This window comes from Spermophilus citellus (genome assembly GCF_964194105.1).
Source record: "Spermophilus citellus genome assembly, chromosome: 1".
Lineage (NCBI taxonomy): Eukaryota > Metazoa > Chordata > Mammalia > Rodentia > Sciuridae > Spermophilus > Spermophilus citellus.
This window is the reverse complement of record NC_138182.1, coordinates 191,589,932-191,611,607: the sequence shown is the minus strand read 5'-3', so window position 1 is coordinate 191,611,607 and position 21,676 is coordinate 191,589,932. Positions and strand designations below refer to the sequence as shown.

At 40.8% G+C, this 21,676-nt stretch overlaps 1 protein-coding gene across 4 annotated transcripts in view; it reads right to left on the bottom strand.

The window, feature by feature from the left end:
* Positions 1-21,676, bottom strand: part of SIL1 (SIL1 nucleotide exchange factor) — a 269,257-nt gene that overhangs the window by 234,538 nt on the left and 13,043 nt on the right. Inside the window, exon 2 of one of the 4 annotated variants that reach the window (XM_081309501.1) lies at positions 15,403-15,498. The exons of 2 other annotated variants lie outside the window; for them this stretch is intronic. The gene's annotated coding sequence lies outside the window, so the exon portion shown is untranslated. Of the gene's footprint in view, positions 1-4,801; positions 4,865-15,402; positions 15,499-21,676 lie in introns of those variants that run through there. One more of the 4 variants, XM_081309502.1, reaches the window with a different exon arrangement.

The window sequence follows — 21,676 nt, the reverse complement described above, 5'->3', positions numbered from 1 at the left end:
TTTAACTAAGCTTCTCTAGAAATCTTCACCATAATTGATTTTAGGACTATCAGCAAAAGAGTGTCTACGAAAGAGCTCAATGTAGGTAAACTTCCTCTTTTCCTGTTGTTCTGTTTTTTGGCCACTGGCCTGGAAGAAATCAGCACTCCAGGTGCTGGGCACCCCTTTACCTGTTTTTCACAAACATTTTTCCAGTATAGTAGTGTGTTTGCAAATGCAAAATGTGATTTAAAAAAAAAAAAAGACAAATCCTTTAACAAGGCCTCTGGCCTTGAGCTGGGGCTTCACAGAGATATCTACATTTCTAAGATAAGAGAAGTCTACCAATTGGGCTCCATGGTAACAGCGGCAGGGGTAGGAAAGAAAGGGGAGAGGAAGCTTTCCCCTTCTCAGGTGTTGTCCTTGAAGGGTTAACTTGCCCAAAACACTGAAGTAAAGCCTGCTTTTGTGTGAACTTCTGCAGTCATGTGAACTTCTGAGCCCCTCCCCTTACATGCTGGGTATAAAATTCTGAAACTACCTGAACTCAGGGTTCAGGGGATTAATTTATTACAGTGAAAGCTGTGCCCTCTGAACCTGGCTACAGCTCCTGCTATCTTTGGTGCCTTGCCTCATCTGTCCCCTACAACACTCCCTTACCATAATAAAATTCATTTGGTAGAAACATTTGTGTCACCAAAGCAGATGAAAGAAGGCAATTTTTAGGAGGATGTTGCTGGTGCTGATAGTATCTTGGAACTCTTACTTTTCAAAAATAAAACGGCAAAATAGGAATTGAAGAGGAAAGAAAGGTTTGACTATGCCTCCCAGCCTCAACTCAACAGAAACCTTCCCTTCACCCCATTGCCTACAGTTGTCCCTCATAACAGCTCAGAAGGAATAATGAACAAATGTACAAAGAAATTAACAAATAGCAGACTGAGGAACTCCAGGGAGGGGCAACAGGAAAGAAAGAAGGTCCTGCTCAAAAACCACTTTTTCATTTATTCAGACATCTCCAAGCACTACTATGTACTATGTACTTGTGCAAAGTGCTGGAAACACACAGTTGTGCATAAACTGCAAAGAGAAAGGGGGGAGGGGGCCTCTCCCACATCTCCCTGGAATGGCACCTTTCCAAATGCTACTCTAACAGTCCTATTTGCCTGACATTAAAGCCATACTTAACAGAACACATGCAAATAAAAAACTTCACTTTTTAAACTGTATCCAGTACTTTGGGGCCTTGTGGTTTCTTTTCTAAGGAAACACCTGTCATTCATCTCCTTGATTAAAAATTGATTTAATTTGGCTTTCATTAGGTAGGTACAAGGGGAAAACATACTGATTCACAGAGATAACTCGCCCAGCAACAGAACCGAGATGAGCTCTGGCGACTGCACAGTTGGGTCCCAACCCACTGCCGATGAAAGAAAATTAAAAAGCTCACAATGCGGAGCTTAAGCTCCAGCCAAAAGGAATTATCTTCCCACAAGCGTCTCTGCCGGTTTTTTGGTAAATGGAAAAAAAAAAAAAAACTTTTAAAAGGGAAGGAAAGGAAACCCCAAGGATATTTAACATAAAACTTGGAATTTTTATATTTTCAAATTCCCTTGCAGGGAGAAAAGGCAAAGAGGTCTTTATTTCTCAGCCCAACTTTTCAAAAGTTTTCCTATTGATATGACATTATCATAAAAATTTTCAATTAGTAGAGGGCATGTAGCAGAGGAAGGTGCAGTGGCTGAGGAATTTTAAGCTGCTGTGCGGAGAGCTGCCAAAAAGGTGGGAGGAGAGGCAGTCCTGAAGCCACAGGCTCAGCAATGTTGCCTTGGGCTGTGAGTCTGAGATCAAACAGCAGGTGCTCAGGCTTTCAACAGGCTGCACTCTCCCACATGTCAGACTGGTGATTTGGAGCAAATGGGCAGACTTCACCACAATGTCAAAGGATTCTGGGGTACAACATCAGCAAATTACGAGTACATACCATGACTAAATGTTAGAGAGATTAATCTATAGCCAGAGAGTGAGTCTGACCCTGTCCTCCCCTGCTAGAAACCATTCGATGTTTTTCTTGGACCGTCAGGATAGACGCCAAATTCTACACCCAAACCCTCCACTCTCCATCCCTGATCAATGACTGCAGCTTCATCTCTTTCCTCACCCTGTCTACAGTTGTCTTTATAAAACTTTTTCCTACTGCTCTAAGTCATCTTGTCTCCCACTCCATGCTTTTGCATGTGTCATTCCCTCTGCATGGAACACCATTTCCCAAACTCTTTATCTGACAAATTTCCTACTCATCCTAAAGGACTCAGTTTAAGAGATACTTTTAGGAGGCTTTCCCCAATCCTTTCCACTAGAGCAGACTTAGTGCTGCCAGAGAACCCATCTTTCCCTTATCAAAGCACTTACTTTACTTTCTTAGATACCCTGTCCTTCACCCTACTAGACCATAAGCATCATATGGATGGGGACCACCATACACATTCTGCATTTACACAGAACATACCCAAAAGTCCTGACTAGCTTGACACTTGACACAGAACAGATGTTTAATAAATTCTGGGCTGGACATCATAACATACCTCTATTCCAGTGACTCAAAAGGCTGAGGCAAGAAGGATCACAAGCTCAAGGCCAGCTTCCAAAACTTAGTGAGACCCTGTCTCAAAATAAAAAATAAAAAGGGCTGGAAGTATAGCTCAGGGATAGAGCACCCCTGAGTTCAATCCCTAGAACTACAATAAAGAAATAAATAAATTTTTTTTTTTTTTTTTAGGAAAGGGGGGGAGAGAGAGAGAATTTATTTATTTATTTATTTTAGTTCTCGGCAGACACAACATCTTTGTTGGTATGTGGTGCCGAGGATCGAACCCGGGCCGCACACATGCCAGGCGAGCATGCTACTGCTTGAGCCACATCCCCAGCCCTAAATAAAATTCTTGAGGGATGGTTTAGAGTCTGTTTAGGTTTACTTCTCAGTTCTAGATTCACTTCCCAAAGCCAGTTATATACTCGCTGCCATCATCCCCATCACCACTCCAGCCTCAACCCCTCATATTTCAGTTTTTACTGGATAGCTTGCATAGGCCTTAACCTTATGCATATTCATCAGTCACCCATTGCAGCATTTTCTGCTATATGATGGACAATGTTCAGTAACTAAGATACACAGGTGACTGAGGCCCCTCTCCTTCCTTCTAGGAGACAAAAAGGTTATTTAAACAAATAACCACCATGAAGTATGATAGGTTTCATAATGAAGAGACATATGGGCGAGCTGGGGCAGATAAAGAAGCCTCAGAGTTATGCCCATCTTCCCAGTGCTCTTCTTCCCCTACTATCCCAAGTTTACTACACTCTGTCCCTCATTCTTACTGACAAATCTTTCTAGTGCTCTTCCCCTGGGTACCCAGGGGAAGCCCAGATCACATTTCTCCAAGCTAGACTCTCATTCTGTTCCAGATTAATTAAAATCCTTTCTACCTTCTGTTTTCTCACCTTCTTCAGGTCCACCCCCTGCACACACACAGGCATCTCACTCACATACATCCCTGCCTCTGCCCTATCCTGAGCCAACTCGTCCAACTATTGTTTTCTATCTCCTCCCTCAACTGTCTTGAATGATCAACTGGCATTTATAAGACATCTGCATTTACACAGAACATATGTAATAGTCCCCATCTACAGCAAAGAAGGAACTCACAGAATCAAAATATCAGAAAAATTAAATGCAAAATAAACCATTATCAACATAGCTTTTTCCTCTACTGTTTTCTCTTACAGATCAAACTGCTAAGGCATCATGGCTCCAAAGAGAATATTCCTAATTCTGTTATATTTTCAAAGAGGTTATAGCACCTCTTATTCACTAGTGGCCAGGCACTAGTCTGCCCCTTTGGTATCTCTGAGGGTAAAGGCCATTCTATCCAGTCACACATTCACTTAATCAACTGTACTGAATATCTTTGTAAGCCAAGAACCATGTTCTTTCAATGCTGAACACATTGTTCCATATATAAGCATATTAGATTAAAGTCTATGACTGAATAAATCACTGGTAATAAGAAAACCAGATGATCTTCTCCTTGCTCCAATCTCAAGAATATTCCAGGGCAAAATATATTCTTTAATGTAGGCTGAAATCAAGAGCCAAGAGCCGCCACCACCACACCTCTTATTCATGTAAGCCAAGACCAGGGGAGAAAGACCTTACCCAGCTAAGGAGATGCTGACACAGCCCTTTTACCAACATGCCAAGGGAGCCAGAGAAACCAGTGTTGTAAAACACCCTTTAATCTAATGACGTCTTTTGTTAGTGTAGATTAAGAGGAAAAAATTTCTCAAGGAACCAGAAATAAATGGAAGGAAAGAAATGAACAGAAATTAATGAACATAGTAATTATCCCCCAAAGTTGCAAATCAGAACAATTCTTCACTTGAAGACAAGTATGAAAAACAAGATTAAAATGCTTCAGGGATGTATTTGTGAAACAGCAGGTAATAGAACAGATAAAATGCATTTACAGTACCTCACTGGGGACACATACCTTTTGGCTAATAGCTATCAGATACTAAATACCACTGTAAAAATAATATTCTTTCCTCCTTCATTATGAAGTTACAATTAGCCATAAGAAGCAGCAACACTGCAAACTATTTTGAATGATAACTGGGAATAATTCCAGATTCTAAGCTTACTCCTAAGTGTCTAGGCACAAGGGGAATATAGTCAATTGTACCCCATGTTTTGGTCTGTTCAGGGTGCCCCAAGAATATTCCATAGATTGGTGGCTTAAACAACAGAAATTTATTTTCTCACAATTCTGGAGGCTAGAAGTCCAAGATCAAGGTTCCAGCCATACTCCAGTTACTGTTAAGAGCTCTCATTCTGGCTTACAGACAGGTGCCTTCTCACAATGTCCTAATATGGCCTTTCCTCAACATGTAAACAGAGAAAGAGCTCTCTGGTGCCTCTTCTTAAAGGGACACTAACCCTATGGGATCAAGGTCCTACCCTTACAACCTCATCTAACCTTTATCACTTCCTTATTCCAAATACAGCCATAACTAGGGTTAGAACCACACATATAAATTTTGAGAGGACACAAACATTCAATCCACAACATCCCCTGAAGGAAGAGACATGTTCCCAAAGAGCAGCTCACACACTGCGAAAGGTAAAGATAGAAATAGGTAAGAGGGTGACCTTAGGGATACTTGCTGACCATAATGAGGGACAGGTAATAGTAAAATATTCAGAGCAAAGGGGGCCCAGGTGGATATAAGAGAGAACTGTTCCAACACAAAGAAACCCATTAAGGAACCTTTCTCAGAAGATGGCCAAGTAATAACCATAATATTCTCTCTCTCTCTCTCTCTCTCTCTCTCTCTCTATATATATATATATATATATATATACACACACACACACACACACACACACACACACATATACACACATACATACATACAGGATACCTAATGATAGTAACTATATACCTGGAATTTCACTAAGTGTTTACCATGCAAGATTTCACTTAATTCTCATAATGACTCTCTATGGAAGATAATTACTATAATTACTATTTTTATTTTACAAATAAGAAAGTAAGTTCAAGTTGGTAAGAGTCATTTGTTCAAGGTCACCCAATGTGGTAAGTTCTAACTTTCAGAAGATGTAAAGTTACCATATAAAGGTAAAAGGGCCTTTGCAGATTTGATTAAGTTATGGATCTTTTTTTTTTAAGTATTTATTTTTTTTAGTTGGACACAATACTTTTGTTTACTTATTTTTTTATGTGGTGCTGAGAATCGAACCCAGGGTTTCGCATGTGCTGGGCAAGCACGCTACCACTGAGCTACAACCCCAGCTCCTAAGTTATGCATCTTAAAATTATTATATTGGGTTATCCAAGTATTTAGCTAAACACAATACAAGTGTCCTTATAAGAAAGAGGCAGAGTAAGATTTGAAATAGACACAGAGAAAGGTAATAATGAAGGCAAAGCAGAGAGAGATCTGAAGATGCTAAGACGGAGTATTGCAGCCATAAACCAAGGAATGCGGGCAGCTGCCAGAAGTTGCAAGAAGCAAAGCAAAGATTCTACCTTAAAGGCTCTGAAGAGAGTACAGTCTGCCAAGACCTAGATTTCAGTCCACTGATACTCATCATGGCATCATGGGCCCAAAAAGAATATTCCTAATTCTGTTATATTTTCAAAGAGGTTATAGCACCTCTTATTCACTTGATCCCATAGGGTTAGTGTCCCTCTCCAGAGCTATGAAAGAATAAATCTGTTGTTTTAAGCCACCAAGTTTTTTTTAAGATTTTTTTTTTAATTTTTAGTTTATATGGACAATACCTTTATTTTATTTATTTATTTTTATGTGGTGCTGAGGATTGAACCCACTGCCTCACACGTACTAGGCAAGAATTCTACCACTGAGCTACAACCCCAGTCCCCTTAAGCCACCAAATTTATGTTAATTTGTTACAACAGCTATAGGAGTCTAATATCACAGCTAGTAGCAGCAAAACTAGGCTTTGAACCTGGGTCCTTATGACTCCAGGCTTGCACTCTTAAGTGTTATGCCATGCTCCTTTTCTACACCCAGTTTCCCCAAGCCTGACCGCACCACTCTCTGTCAAGCAACCCCAACAAGAACTGAAGCAGCTGATAATGACAGCTCCTCTGCTGCAAGAACTTCATATGAGCCTCTCCTTTCTTCCACCACCATTACAACGAAACCTCATCTGAGGCTGAACCACCCTTCAGTGTTCTAATGAGCAGGTACAAAGAGTCCAGAATTCAATATCTTCATGAGAACACAAGTCAATTCGTTCAACAAAGGTTTTCACCTAACTATTTGCACTTAATTGTTTTCCAAATCATCAAGAAGTTCCTAACCTCTGCAGTTCTGCTCCATTCAATCCACAATTCACTCTTTTCCATACAGAAATGTTTATGGAGGAGTATCAGCCCACAAGTACCTCAGTTTCCCTTCTGCCCCTGAGAAGAACTGCCATTCACCTCATATGACTTCCCAGGAACAGAAGGAGAAGGAGCAAGCCATTCTCCACCCCTCTCTGGAAGCTTTCAGGTCAAATGCTAGTATACGTAAGCTGGTGCAGAGGTGCCTTGAGTTAACCAATTCTGAAATTAACAAGCAAGCTAATAAACACATTGTCAGGACAAAGGTACAGCATCTCAAAATGCACTTTCTGAACCTACTCTGACAAATACAGTTCAGTTTTAATTATTTACAACACTTCAAAGTTCAGATGGCAAAACACAGCAGTATGTTTTGTAAAAATTATGATATCTTGGTGATGGAGGACATTGTGGCTGCTGTGACTATGAAATCTTTGCTGAGAAGCTAACAGGACCAGTTTGGGGCTCCTAGGAGAACAATCAATGTGTTAGGTTCACAAAAGGGAAGACAGAATTCAGTAATCTAATAAAACAACAGGTAACTTGTTAAAATACCCAAAGTTCTCCTACTTTTCATTTTGCTAGTTCCACCCCCACCCTCAACCTCTAATCTTCCTTCATGGTTCTTTTTTTTTTTTAAAGAGAGAGTGAGAATGAGAGAGAGAGAGAGAGAGAGAGAGAGAGAGAGAGAGAGAGAGAGAGAGAGAGAGAATTTTTAATATTTATTTTTTAGTTCTTGGCGGACACAACATCTTTGTTGGTATGTGGTGCTGAGGATCGAACCCGGGTCGCACGCACGCCAGGCGAGTGCGCTACCGATGAGCCACATCCCCAGCCCCCTTCATGGTTCTTCTAGCTACTTTCCACCTTCTTAGCTCTTGCCAAAAAGGATGCTATTAGTCCATTTTGTGCTGCTGTAACAGAACACCCAAGATTGGATAATTTATAAAGAACAGAAATTTACTTCTTACATATTTTGGAAGATGAGAAGTCCATGATTGAGGGTCAAACATCTGATGAGGGCCTTCTTGTTGTGTCACAACATGGCAGAAAGCACCACATGGGAGTAAGGCCAAATTCATTCTTTTATCAGGAACCCACTCCCTACAATAACAGCATTAGCCCATTGAGAAGAACAAAGCCCTTGTGATCTAATCATCTCTTAAAAGTCATGCCTCTCAACATTGTTTCATTGGGGATTACATTTCCAACACATCAACTTTGGGGGACATGCCAAACCACAACAAAGTTCAATTTGATTTTCTATTAGTATCCCCAAATAAAAATTATAGCTACCATTGAGAAAATATTTACTTACTAGGTATTGGGCTCACACCAAATCTGCATCATAGATAACATCCTTATCCTATTACAGAGAAAACTGAGACTGAGAGACATTAAGCCACCTTCCCAAGGTATGGCAGAGCCAGAATTAAAGCAGGTCTGACTCCAGAGCCCAAACTCTTAAATATAATATCAAACTTCCTGTCTCCCAGATGAACTGGGGCTGGTACTTACTACTGTCACCTAGAAAAGACCTTAAGGATAAAAATCAACAAATCTTTGGTTTGAGTCTTCGAAGTATTCAAAAAGACAAAGATACTCTTAGAACTGTCCAAAAAGCTGGGCATGGTGGTGCACTCCTGTAATCCCAGCAACTCAGAAGGCTAAGGCAGGAGCATCACAAGTTCAAAACCAACCTCAGCAATTTAGCAAGGCCCTAAGCAACTTAGCAAGACCCTGTCTCAAAATCCTGTCTCAACATAAAAAATTAAAAAGGGCTGGGAATGTGGCTCAGTGGTTAAGTGCCCCTGGATTCAAAAGCCAGTACTAAAAAAAAAAAAAAAAAAAAAAAAAAAAAAAAAAAATTGTCAAAAAAAATGCCTTCCATTCTCAGAAAGAATCATCTGGAAAATATTAATGATCCCTAAAAATTATTGAGAGAGGCAAATGGATCTAGAAATGAAGGCAAGCTTACCCATTCCCCAGATGAACCCAAATTCCCAGATTTAGCAATACCAAAGGCAGCCCACCCATTACTCCCTGTACCTGCCTAAATCTCAGCAGGCTGTCACCAACAGGATCCTCATTCCACCACTAGGCAAATAATGGAAATCCTCAAGTCTGGGAGAGAAAACCAAAAATAATGCAAAAAAGGGAAGGAAAAAGTACTATGAGAACAAAGCTCAACTCCTGTTTAAGTATTTACCTGCAAGTTCTGATTTTTTATGCTTCTTAAATATTCTGGCTTTAAATTAGTTTTCTTTGCTTAGTCTTAATTGTTGCTTGAATTTTCTTCAAATGGGCCTCCAATGATGTTGAAAAATGTAGCTGAAAGGTCAACTTGTTCCATGGGAACTTTAGGGAGATTTCTTGACATCTTGCTCTGAAATGCTATTTTGTAACTTCACAGGATAATACTCCAGAATTAATCATGATAAAGAATTCTCCATTTTCCCTGGCAACAGGGTTCCTGGAGGGCAGGGGTGGGGGCAGCAAGAAAGATGGTACTAAGCTGGAGAGATCTCCTCATTTAGCAGCATATGCACAAAACAGGTTCCCAAATTCTACACTAGCACTGACGCCATCAAAATCTAAAACTGCATGTCACTCTACAACACTGTTCTTACTGATGGGGGAATGACCAGCAGGATGCTGGGAGGTAAAGAACTAGGGCAGCAAAGCAAGGGAATGGAGAAGAAATGTAAACCATAAATTAGGGCTAGAAGCCCTGCTGCTTCTCCTGCCAGGAGCTGGCAAGGAAGGCCTGAATCAAGTTTCTGAAAGGTAAGACTATGAAAGGGAAAGTTAAAATAAATGGAGAGAGAACGGGAAAAGATCAAGGAGAGAAAGAGTCTTACTGTACTAGGTTTGCAATTTGTCTTATTTCAAAGCCAAGTCTCTGAGTGTCAGATTTTTTGAGGTTTAAGAACTTTAAGCCCGCTTGGGGGGGAAAAAAGTCACTAATTCTCTCTGAAAGCCTCCAAATTTTGTTGCAATGGAGGGCATTTGCAAGAAACAGGATAAGTTCTTCTCAAAGAAGTACCTAGTCCTTGGTATTGTGTTTATGTGTGCATGTGTAGGAGGCACATCCCAAAGCTGTTCCCATAGCAGCCTATCCCATATCCAATGTACAGGTGAAGGATAAGGGTCCAGAACTGGAAGGCCTGATCCACCAAATCCTTGTGAACATAAAGATTGCAGCTGACTGTGAAGAAGTTCTCACTCAATATTTAAGTAAAGAGGAAACCAATGAAAGCCAAAATTTGATGCAAGTCTGTTCACTTTTTAATAATGACAAAAAAAATCCAACTAAAAAAATTTGTTTTAGGGGTTGGGGTTATGGATCAGCGGTAGAGCACTCACCTTGCACATGCAAGGCCCTCAGTTCGATCCTCAGCACCTCATAAAAATAAATAAATAAAGTTATTATCCACGACTACAAAATAAATAAATAAATAAATAAATAATTTTTTAAAAATTGTTTTAAATAGGAAGCCTAATTAGGCTTTATCAAAACCTGGGCCATCAACCCCCTGGTCAGAAGCATCTCAAGTTTTGGAGTCTGGCTGCTGTACCTTTACATGGCATGGAATCATAAATGGGTTAGAAGAGTGTAATAGTACATCTTATCCACCCCAACCGTCTTTCAACTAATAATAATAATAATAATAATAATAATAATAATAGCCTGGAAGAGATGGAACAAAACATACTACCTACCATCTGACCAGAAGACAGCTGTGAAATTTTCTAAAAGAAAACACTCTTTGAAGAGAAATTGCAGGAACAACATAGGGGCCAGGAAACACAGCAAGTGAGAAAAGATTAAAGGAATAGGAATCATCATTTAGCATAGAAAAGACTAAAGAGGGGAGGTGAGAGGAGGCTAAATAATGACTTTTATACTCATAGAAAGTTATTTAAGAAAGCCACTTGATGCTCTTCCAAAACTCTACTTTTGGGGCCCAGAAGCTTTTTGTCTTGGTAGTTCACAACTGAAATTTTGGCATAAAAAAGAGCAGGGGAGCTTCATTACAAGTAGACTTCTAGATACGTTTAAACATAAGCTAAAGATTATTCCAGATGGACAGAGGATGGTCAACCTAACTACAGCAATAAAGATCCAGTATAGGGTAGAAGCAAGAGTGGCCAGGTATTGTCAGTCACCCCCAAAGCTAAGTCTTCCAAAGAAGGGATATAAGCAAAGGAGAGAGTTGACAGGGATGCTGCCTGATGTTATTCACTTGAAAGACTTATAAGTAGTGACAAGTCAACAATAACTCAGTCAGGTTAGGGGAACCAAGTGCTTTGAGAAAAAGAAAAGGAGAAGGCAGCCTTCAATGATAGATGGGAAACACAGAAATGAGTGGTGACCAGTACCTGCACAGCTATAGCTCTCGAAAAACCACCTTTTCAGAAAATCAAACCAATGGCCCTGTTGTCTAACCTTGTTCCAGATACTCTCTCTTGCTCATCTGTATCCCTGGGGTTTTATGCTCTAAAGACCAGGGTTTTGAGTGCCAGTAACATTTAGGACACAGATATTTGCAAAAGTGGCTAGAATACCACCTCCTCCTTCCTCCAGGGAGCTTAGAGCACTTCCCTAGCAAAGGGAAGAAAAAGGATTGCCTTGGCCTTGCCAGGTGGCCACAACAGCACTAAGCAGCACTGCCTTCAGTCTCTATGGTTCCCAAGATTACTGGCCCTGTCAAAAAGAGACTAGTTAAGCAGGTCCAGGGTCTCACTCACACGGCCAATATTTGTCATGAAAAAGCCAGGTCACTGTCAAAAAAAGAAGCACTGTCCCCTCATGTCTCACCTTGCCACCCACTCACATTTTGTGAATTTGTTTCCATCTGGCTATTGTCAATTTGTCAATTCTTGGCTAATGACCTTGTATAAGAACTTTGATAGTATTGCAAAAACTGTTGGTAGAAAAACAAAGTGAGATAAATTTGCCATGTCCTGGTGAGCTTTTGTGTTTGTTTTATTCCAAGCAAATGCATTAAAACTTGCCTCCTTATAACAGAAAACCTAAAAAAATCAATGCTTAAAGCCCAGCAACTACAAACTCCTCTTTCCAATAACAAAATACCAAGAAGAAAAAGAGCTACATAAAATGAAGCAAGGGAAAAACAGCCTCTCCTCAGAATTTCCCAATTACTAGAGGGGTAGGGCTGGGGGAGAGCACTTAATAAATAATGAACAGGAAAGAAAATCATTTTGATTACATTTATTTAAGAAACAAAGCAATATGAATATGAACACCTGTGCACCCAAGTTCTAAGTAATAAAAGAACACATCCTCATTCACAAGCTCATTCATTCAACAAATGTTTAATCATCTACTATATGCCAAGTACTGTTCCTAGCACTAGGAATACAACTACATACAGGAGAGACAGAGTACCTCTGCTCATGGAACTTATACTCAAGTAGAGGAAAAACACAGTCAACAAGGAGCAATCAAACAAGAAAAATATCAGATAGTGATGGTTTGTATATGATCTGTTCCAGCCAAAACTCATGTTGAAACTTGGTCCCCACTATAATGGTATTGAGAGGTGATGGCTCCCTTTGCCCCCTCTTCTCTGTACAAGTCTACTTGCTTGCATGCCCTTATACCTTCTGCCATGAGTTGAGGTAGCGTGGGGCCCTCACCAGAAGCCAAGCAGATGCTAGCACCATGTTCTTAGACTTCCCAGACTCCAAAACCATAAGCCAAATAAAACTTCTATTCTTTACAACCTACCTAGTCTCAGGTATTTTGTTATAGCAACAGAAAATGGACTAAGACAAATAGTTATGTTATGATCATAACTTAAGTAGTCACTTTATGCTAGATGAAAGGGAAGGCCCTTCTTATAAATAATAATGGATCTGAAATTTGAATGAATAAGAAGCCAATTAAGATGAAAGAAAAGTATCCCAAGAAGAAGGTACAGTTGGAACAAAGACTCTCTACTCAAGGAGCAGAAAAGAGGTTCACTGTGGCCAGAACACAGAAGGCAAAAAGAGAATATAGGAAAGAGGATGTCAAGGCAGGCAGGGAGGAAGGGATCAGGTTTATTGGCACTCACAGAGTCAGGCCTCTGGCCTAAGATTCTGATAACACTACCATCCACATTTCTATCAATGTTTGTCTTAGGTAATCTCCAAGAAAATCAAAATTATCTCTACAGCTCTTCTCTTCTCCTAAGCCCCCAAAAGAATCACCCTTAAAGTTCCTCTCATGGCAATGCACCTCCAAGCTCCAGCCTCCACCCATTACTCAGTTCACAAGTTGCTTCCATATTTTAAGTATTCGTTATTACGGCATCCTACATCTTCATATCTCTCTCTCTCTCTCTCTCTCTCTCTCTCTCTCTCTCTCAGGATATGTAAGTATTTCAGTTCCCTGGGCATCCTTTATTTTAAAAATCATGATAAAAAATAGTATTACTAGCAGCTGGGCAAGGTGGTGCACGCCTGTAAGCCCTGCAGCTCGGGAGGTGGAGACAGGAGGATTGCGAGTTCAAAGCCAGCCTCTGCAATTTAGCAAGGTCCTAAGCAACTCAGTAAGACCCTGTCTCTAAATAATTTACAAAATTGGGCTAGGGATGTAGCTCAGTGGTCGAGTGCCCCTGAGTTCAATCCTCAGTACCAAATAATAATAATAATAATAATAATAATAATAATAATAATAATAACAACAGCATAAGAAATAACTATTCAGGGCTGAGGCTATACCTCAGTGGCAGAGCACTTGCTTAGCATGTGTGAAGTACTGGGTTTGATCCTCAGCACCACATAAAAATAAACAAATAAATGAAGGCATTCTGTCCATACACAATTACAAAAAAAAAATTTTAAAAAAAAGAAATAACTATTCAAGATGGTCATCTGAAGCAAAGATACCTAATGTAACCAGGTCTGGGTTGACAGGACTCTGCTGCCTGTAGTGATTGCTGCTACTGCTGATGTTCTTTTTCAAGTCCTAGGCATTACTGTACCACTTGACCTGTAAATTCTTCCTGGTCCACTTCTTGACATCACCTTAATACAGTAAGTAATCACCTTCTTTTTATATTATGTCCATTGTGCTGTTGAACAGATGATCAATATGTTCCCATTCTTCTGCCCATTGTTCTGCTCATCTGTCAGTTAGTCTGCGATAAATCATTTTTTCTTGAGATCTGCCATGCAACCCCATTGGTCTATTTCTGTCCCTGAAGTTCCTTTGGCTGGAGTGTCTAAAGGAGTCCCTGTAGTGGTGGGCAATAGCCATATCAACCAAACAGTAATGCTAAGGTGGCGGTGGTGGGGTGGGGTGAGGTGGGATGAGGCAGGCCATTTAGCTGGTAGGATAAGCTCTTATTTGGACTGTACTGCTGGCCTGGGCTAATAGTGTATGGTTGCTTCCTTGGATGTTCTAGTGCAAAGGCTCTCTGTCAAAGCCATTTTCTTTGGTTCTATCTGGATTTCACCTCTTCATGTTTTCCTTTCCTCAATCAAGCAGCTCTGAGTCAACAGGGGAGGTAATACTGGCATCCAGCTGTTCATGCTGGGCAAGGTACTTGGCAGGGTTCTATTCGGCCAGCCTTGTGCAGTGTAGGAGCTCACACTGCAACAGAAGCAGGTTGGCTTTCAAAAATGGGATGGCAAAAGGTTGTAGTGGGAAGTTAGCAGTTTGGAATGAAATTCTTCAATTGTCAGAGTTCATCAGTCCTAGCACAAGGGTGTTGCCTCTTTCTCTAATCTGCTACAAAGCACAAACTGCTACAGGGTGGTAAGGAACTGTTTCAGCTTGCTAGTTACCATAGGCTGAGGACAGCTGTTGATTAATCAGAGAAGAGGAAGGCCTGTTTTCAAAGCCACTGAGCAGCAAGGCAGCACCATCCAAGGTTGCAGACAAATGGCTTGTGCCACTAGTTAATGTTTTTGGTGTAAATGAGCTGGTTCTTAGAGCTCCTTGAATAGTCAGGGGCAGTGGCATGGTTGGAAGAATCAGGCTTCTTCACATCCTATGATCGCTTTAGTCATTTCTTATTCCTTTTGTCCAGTGGCATCATTCTTCTCATCATCTCTAGGTTTCCTTCCTCATCTTCTGAACTGGCTTCATCCTTCTGGTTCCTGTTACAGACCATCACATCTTATGCAACATATATTGTGGTTTCTCCTCCAATCACATAAATCTTTAAATTTTTACATCTCATGGAACAAATTCTTCCAAGGAAGGACTCCCTCTTGCAGGAGATCTCATTACTTGCTTAACAACTCTACCTAGATATCCCATTGACAGTTAAGTTTAGAACCAAATTCAACACCTTCCTGTGGAAATCTGTACATTTTCTTGTATTTGAATCTCTGCACTGAACATTTCCCAACTAGCTGACCAAGTCCCAAACATCACAATTCTCAATACCAATTTCTTAATCTGTTTGGGCTGCTAAAACAAAACACTTTAGACTGAGTAATTTATAAATAACAAAAAATTATTGCTCACAATTCTAGAAGCCAGGAAATCTAAGATCAAAGTGCCAACTGATCCAGTGTCTGGTGAGGGCTCTTGGATTCATGGATGACACCTTCTTACTATGTCCTTAAGACAAAAAGAGCAAAGAAGCTCCCTCAGGTTCTTTTATAAAGGCACTAATCCCATTCATAAGACAGAGCCTTATTACCTTATCACCTCCCAAAGGCCCTACCTCTTAATACCATCACCTTGGAAGCTGGGTTTCAACATGTGAATTTACGAGGGACACAAATACTCAGACCATGGTATTATCATTATTCCCCATCTAGAGCTGAGAAAACTATGTGTAAGAGAAATATAGTAACTTAACCATATCACACAACTTAAAAGTGGTGAGGCTGGGGCTGGGGATGTGGCTCAAGCGGTAGCGCGCTCGCCTGGCATGCGTGCGGCCCGGGTTCAATCCTCAGCACCACATACCAACAAAGATGTTGTGTCCGCCGAGAACTAAAAAATAAATATTAAAAAATTCTCTCTCTCTCTCTCTCCCCCTCCTCTCTCACTCTCTCTTTAAAAAAAAAAAAAAGTGGTGAGGCTGAGATTATAACTAGTCAACTCAAGTCCAGGGGCCATACTCCTAACCACTGTGGAAGCCTGTGCAGCACAGCCTTCCAGATGAGTAAATGAAAGGAGAAGTGGGCAAAGTCACTGGTCTAGGGTTTGAACCACCCATCTTGCAGCTGTTTGGCAGCATGTGATGCCAACCTAGTTTTCTTTATATCATAGGCCCCTCCTGTACCTCAATCTTCCTGGCTACACATTGGGAAAAACAACTCTAGCTAATTTCTATCCCTTCAGACATGGGCTACTGTCAAGAGAGAACATGTACACAGCTATAATAACCAGAATCAGAAATGTTACACAAACCACAGGTACTAGGTTTGCTAACCTGACACACTGTATCTCAGGGAGTTGTCAATGTCAGTGGCTAAAGGGGTCCAAGGTGAAAGGGGCAACTCCTATGCAATAATGACAGCCAACAGAGGAACTGCAACACAGCAAGTTACAAAAGATTCTGTAGCTGTCAGATGTGAACAAGTGACAGGCATGAAACCTCCGGTCCTTTTTCTAGGCAGGTGGAAAGATGCCAAAAGCTGGCAGCCTAGGCCACTATGTCTGCTGAGTAGCCAGGTAGCCCCAACAGTATCCTGAATATGGGCACTGAGAGAGAACTTGAATCAGGAAGCAAAAGGTGCTACTTTCAAAGGTAGCACCTTCAGTCTTTAGTCTGAAGACCATTTAGCTGACAAGTAATTACAGAAATGTTCCTTTTCTGATCTTCATTACTCCCTCATTAAAATCCACCCAATGTACTATCCAAGAGAGTTGACCATGATGCAAATTCAATTATCTCACCACCTAAACCACAAACAACCCTTTAAAGATATCCCTGTTCCCCAGGTAAATACAAAATGCCTTGCCCGGGTTGACCAGGCCTGCCCCGCCAATCCCCCCCAACCTCATCTTGCAACCCATCTTCTCTCATTCTCTATGCTCCAACAGTTTCAGTTCCTCTTAGAGATCCCCACTCCCACTGAGCCCCTGGAGCCTTTGCAGAGCTGGGCCTTCAGCCTGAAACACTCTTCAACCTTATGTCATCTTGCTCAACAAATATTTGCTTGTTCTTCACAATTTAACTCAAACATTACTTCCTCCAGGAAGACTTGTTGATATCCTCTTGGCCCCAGGATCAATTCAAATCCCTATCAAATATTCTCATGGTACTTCATTCCTTTATTTTAATACACTTACTACAATTATAATTTTATATTTATGTGCATGATTATAATTTTATTAATGTCTATATTCATCAATGCACTGTAAGAAGGAAAAGACGACTTAGTATTGACTATATTTCAGGGCCTAGCATAGTATCTGGAATGTAATAGCTGTTCTATATACATTTGTTGATTGGAAGAACAAAGTTTCAGAGAGAAAGGAAATGAAGCTCTGTCCAAATCAAATGGTTCTACTTTGAGAAGCTGTTCTCCCTATGTGACCTTAAGCCAAATTATTCTTTCCCCTTCTCCCTTCCTCTTTCCCAAAATTCTCACAGAAGTTACTTTCTATGTCCAATCATTCTTCCGGCAGGTGGTAGCCATAGTGACAAGCTGGCCAACTGCCAAAAAATAGTTTAAAAAGATATCACCTTGTCTGAGTGCGCCAGGCTTCCAAAATAAAAGTCCACAGCAAAGGCCTAGTTAGAAACACAAAACTTACCCAGTAAAGACACAGAGCCAAACAACCAGCCGCCCATGCAAGGAATGAATGATCCCCAAGGTACACAGTGCTCCCAAATGACCCACCCAAAGGATAAAGAGGAAGGAGGCCACAGGGGTCTGAGACAGAAGTAGGTGTACTGCTCCCTGAAGAGATTTTAAATCCTCTTTTTTTTACTCCTTGGATAAAGAAGAGATGTACCCAAATATTAAATATCAAAGTCTCCCCTGATGAGGCAGCTTCAGAGGAGGTCTACAGATCATGGCTCACAGAAACAACATCAGTACCTGAAGAAGTTCACTTAAAGCTCTAATTGAGGCCAAAATTCTCCCCTACGGAAGCAAGAGGACCTTCTCTATGCCCTTCTATTCTTTAGAATAGGCAGTGGAGGCAGGATGAGAAGAAGCAAAAGAATTTAGTGAGCATCACATAATGCTGAGCATAGTGACAGGTACTTTAAAGATAGGTCAGTTGAAAGCAAAGAAGAAATGGATGAGCACGCGCACAGGTAGCTGATGCTCAGCTAGTTTAAGCAACTTGTTCAATAGTTATCAAATGGCCAGCCAGTTGTTAAACCCAGGTCTCCCTGAATCCAAAGCCTCTTTTCTCCTACTTCTTTTCTCATACAAATGGATGTAACTGACATGAACTACCACTTCCTAGGTACACAAATCACAGTTCACAGAGGGATAAGACTGAATTTCCTAGAAATTCTAAATGAGCCCACAGAAATAAAGTCTCTACCTTTCCCAGAAGCCTTTGGACACTGGTATGATAATCCTGCAGTCTGAGCACCTTGAACTGACAGATGGTGTGCTCCATCATACCATCAGAAAGAAAGCACCTACACGGTAGATAATACCAGCTGAAGACTCCATAGTTCTTTTAGCTATGTAGAGAGGGTAGCACCCCCATATCTGAAATACCAGCATCTATGCAAAGCATAGCACCCATTCATTGTGCTACAGTTCAAGGTTAACCCTTCCCCCTACACTCATTTCAGGATCTGCCTCTTATCAAAAACTATGCCAGATGATTATTATAATGATAACTATTATGCCATTATAATAAAATTACTATGCTTTTTTCCTGCACTTGACATCTGTTGGCTGATAGGTTTAACTGGTACATAAGCAATAATTATACAGTGCTTTCTCCTTTCCAACCAAGCTTCTAGCGTGACTCTTAACACTAAATTCAACTGCAACAAATGCCCGGTCCCAGCAGCAGTAGGATATGTGGTTCATCTGGGCTTACCCACCATGCCTTTGATGGTCTCAGTGCCAGAAACAGGCTCCACTAGGTCCCTAATTGTTAGCACATTTCCCCACCCTCCCAGGAAGGTGACAGGATTTTGAGGAAACACCAATTAACAAATAATTTATTGTTGAAAACTCCAACAGGGCTGAAGGAGTCATACACAGGTCTCAGTATGCAGAGGTACAAGCAGTACCAAATCACAATGTCACACACCACTGAAAGAGGAGGAGGAAAGGAAAATGTATTTCTCCATTGGGAATTTTCAAATAAATGGTTCCCAGAGAGCCATTCTGCCTTCTTCCCCACACACATCTCTTGGCAAATGCCAGCAAAATTGGCAATAGGCACAGGAGCAGGGAACAGAAAGCTATCTTAGGCCCCTATTTTGAAGCTGAGAAATCATCATCCTGGCTACAGGGACTCCTTTATACAGAGCCCAGCAGGGGCCAAAATGAAGTGTGGAACCCAAAGCAGAAAGCAAGTCAGGACACCTCCAGCCCCTGAATCTACCTGTCCCACTATTTATAACAAACAAGATTGAGAAAGACATGATTCTATTACTGCAGAATATCAAAATACCTGAATTACATGTTAGCCTTATTAAGTAAAAGCAACCCACAGTGAGGCTACATAAAAAACACGTATGATAAAACAAACCCTGCCAGGAGACCAAGGCTGCCCTGCTTTGTTCTCTACCCTAAAATACACAGGTTGTTTTTTTTTTTTTTTTTTTTTTTTTTTAAGGCAGAGAGGGGGCAGAAGGTTATTTGAATTTAAATTACTAGCGAACACTATAATCTGTGTGCAAGGAGAAAAGGAATATTCAGGAGTGCCAAGCACAGGCTCTTGGGACATGTGTAGCCGAGGCAGTAGTGGCCCTAAGAGCTTTCTCCTTCATCCTCAGCTCGCTGCTCTCATCATTTGGGATAGGCAAGCCAGAAGGCAAGGCCCATGCAGCACAAAGAGGCACTGTCCCCTAGGTCTAGGGAGAAGATTGCTCTCTGAGAAGGAAATTAACATGAAGCAGCACAGAATGAACAAGTCCAGTCACCCACAGAAATAACCTATCTGAGGATGAGGTTTGAGAGAGGAGTTACTAAAGTCAGAAACCACATCTGTCTCATTCACCACCATATTCCCATGGATAAACAAGATTTGGCTCAGCAAATAACTATAAACTGAATGGAAACCAGAAAGACTCCCTGGCTTGGGATTCACTGATGAGAGCTAGAATCTGTTACCTGGGATAGAAGGACTGTGGTCTATCCAGGCATGGTGACATGCCTATATACCTAGCAACTTGGGAGGCTGAGGTAGGAGGATTGCAAGTTTGGATCAATCTTGACAATTTAGCAAGACATTCTCTGAAAAAATAAAGTGGAAGGGAGTGTGGCTTAGTGGTAAAGAACCCCTGGGTTCAATCCCTAATACTACCAAAAAAAAAGTGGGGGGGAATCATCTTCTGCAAAAAATACATACAGAGGAACCTAGAAAATAAAAATTAGCATCTCCAATACCTAGTTCTCTTACAGAATGACAAGGATATTCTGGTCAGGTTAAAGATACAGCCCTAGAAGGATAATATAGAGAGAAGAGGAAAAGGAAAGAAAGAGAAAAACAAGTAGAGCAAAACATTTATTGAGTGCTTACATATATTAGATGTATTATTATCACTACATCTGAAAACCCAGGAGGCAATAGGTACAGAGAGGCTAAATTAGCTTCTGAAGAAAGAAACAGGAACAGAGAGGTTAAATAAGCTTCTGAAATCTCACAGCTAGTACTTAAATTTGAGTGCAGATGATGCTAATACCCAAAACTTTTCCACCATATTTGCCTTGATAAGATGGCTTCCCACCTAGCCTCTTCTGTACAGGACAGAATGTTCTTTCCCATCCACACAATCATCTTGTAGTCATGGTCCTTAGAGTGAGTTAGTTAACTGGAAGTATGCCTTGATGGGTTCTTATTAATTCTAGTTTCTGAGAAATCTCCTGGAACTTAAATCTGGGTAAACCAGCTGCATTTCCAGGGCTAGAAAACTGCCCACCTGAAGGCCCTGAGTAAGCCAACAGCTGGTATATCTCTCTATAGCTCTCTCTGGCACAGCACAGGTCAGGGGTGGGAAAGGAAAGAATGGAATACAACCTCTACATGCTCAAGTTTTCTTCAGAGATTGAAAAAGAGCCTCCCCAACTCAGAGATGTGTCAATAATGCACAGACTGCTCTTTAAAGACTTCTAAATTCTGATTCAAGTACACATTGCAAAGGTGAAAAGTCTTAGCTTTCTGCCTAGTCTTGAGAAGCAAATGAGCCTTCCCTCCATGGTGCCACTGCTTCCCTGAAGTTTTCAGAGACCTTCTATACCCTTGACCTCAGGGACAGCAGAGTTATAAAGGGAAGAGTGATTTTCTTTTTTTCTTTTTCTTTTTTTTTTTAATATTTTTTAGTTTTAGATAGACACAATACCTTTATCTTATTTATTTTTATGTGGTGCTAAGGATTGAACCCACTGCCTCACAAATGCCAGGCAAGCACTCCACCACTGAGCCATAATCCCAGCAATTTTCAATGTTATAGTCAAAGTAATAGGAATGAGGCTCAGCTAGTGCTCCTCAGAGAGGTGAATACCCTGGACAAACTCAGGGAAAACCAAGTAGGACTAAAACACATTGTCTCCCAAGGTTGTCTGTATCCTGTAATGAGAACTTTCACCAGTCTAAAAAAAAAAAAAAAAAAAAAAAAAAATCTTTTTAAACCCAG